The sequence below is a fragment of the Aptenodytes forsteri genome, unplaced genomic scaffold (genome assembly GCF_000699145.1).
Source record: "Aptenodytes forsteri isolate BGI_AS27 unplaced genomic scaffold, ASM69914v1 Scaffold567, whole genome shotgun sequence".
In the NCBI taxonomy this organism is placed as follows: domain Eukaryota; kingdom Metazoa; phylum Chordata; class Aves; order Sphenisciformes; family Spheniscidae; genus Aptenodytes; species Aptenodytes forsteri.
This window is the reverse complement of record NW_008795916.1, coordinates 26,501-28,133: the sequence shown is the minus strand read 5'-3', so window position 1 is coordinate 28,133 and position 1,633 is coordinate 26,501.

The window sequence follows — 1,633 nt, the reverse complement described above, 5'->3', positions numbered from 1 at the left end:
CCCAAACCTGGGCTGCCCCTGCGGGGGGATGAAAGGGCTTGTTCGATCTCCACTGCCTCACGAAGAACTATTTTATTATAATATAACTTTTATTATTGATATTTAGAGCGCGGAGTTGTTGAAGCTGTGAAAGGATAAGAAACCCTTTCTGTGTTCCTTGCTCCCTCCCCTATTGACTTCCAGTTAGTGGTGGGCTCTGTCCCTGCTGGAACCGAAGCCCCCTCTGGGGAACACGCATTGTGGGGGAGCCCTGGCGGGTATTTAAAATATGTCACAGAAAATTTAAGATGTTTTACAAATAATTTAAGCAGTAACTTATATCTTAGTGTTTTGTTCATTTTAATTTTGTGGTGCTGCGGGGGGGACCCCGATGAGGGTTTGGGGTGGATTTGTCGGGCGGTTCCGTTCGAGCTGTTGGCGACAAGAAAGTGGGTTCAGGAGCTTTTGAGGGATGGAGGGGAGGAAGTGAGGTGCGAGGGGAGGGCAGGGACCGGAGGCCGCTCGGACTGGGGAGGTGAGGGAATACCAGCTGCTGCGACCACGGGGTGATGGGAGCTGCTCTACCTGCTGTGGGTCCGTTTTCCTCGCTCCAAAAGCTGCTGCTCTGGTTTCGGGATCCCGTCTCCGTCCCTCGCTCCCCTCCTGCAGGTCCCACCGCTTCTGCTGGAAACCCCGGCGGTGGTGGGGCTTCAGGGGCAGCACGTGGGCCGAGCTGCTGGGGGCTTTCGGTGGCGTTTCGGGGCGGCTGGCGTTGGAACAGCCAGGGTGAGGTGATGGATGGAGGGCGCTTGGCCCAGCGCCTGCCCCCCATGGCCGCTTTTTGCGGGGGAGAGAGTCCAGAGGAGCTGCCCATGGCCGGCAGGGATGAGTGCTGCTGAGCCAAGGGGTTTGTACGTGGGGTCGGATTGTGCCCGAAGGCACCTGCCGGGGCAGAGCAGCTCTGTGCTGGGAGCTGGCTGGCCGGGTCCTGCCGCGGGTGGTGCCGCCGGCACGCGTAGAGCCGGGTTTAGGTGTTGGAATGCGTTGGTGGACTCGGTCCGTGGCTGTGCAGGGGTCGATCTGGGGAGGAGCCGCGTGGTGCGTTCCCAGCTGGGACGTAGGACGAGACCGTGCAGGATGGATGGCTGGAAGGGTCACCGTGCCCGGGGCAGCAATTCCAGGGGATCCCGTTGGCACGTGGCTGCTCGCAGCCGAGCTGGAAAGAGCTTTTTCCATGACCCTAAACCCTGGACCAGGGCAGCCACCTGAGTTTTGGTTGAATGTCTCGGAAAAGCCGATTTCCTTTGTTATCAGACTTTACTTTTCCAACCTTCAATAAATGTACTGTCTCCGTATGGTTTTGTGAAACTTGTTCTATGTCAAGCTTGTTTTTTAAGAGCAGTCGGTGCTGCTGACCCTCGCCAGCACCTCTGCCATCGGTAACCCGCCCCCTGCGGTTTTGGGTTCGGTTTTTAGGTTTCAGGCTCCCGGCAAAGGCCTGTCCCTCGCTCCTTTTGGAGCCTCTCTCGGCGGCTGGGCTGGCTGCTCCCGGGTTGTCGGGGTTTGCGGTGAATTGCTCGTTCTTCCCTTTCCGTTAATCAGCGGGGAGCAATGTCTCTCTGCAGCTGTCCCGGGAAACCGGGGAGGGGGGGGG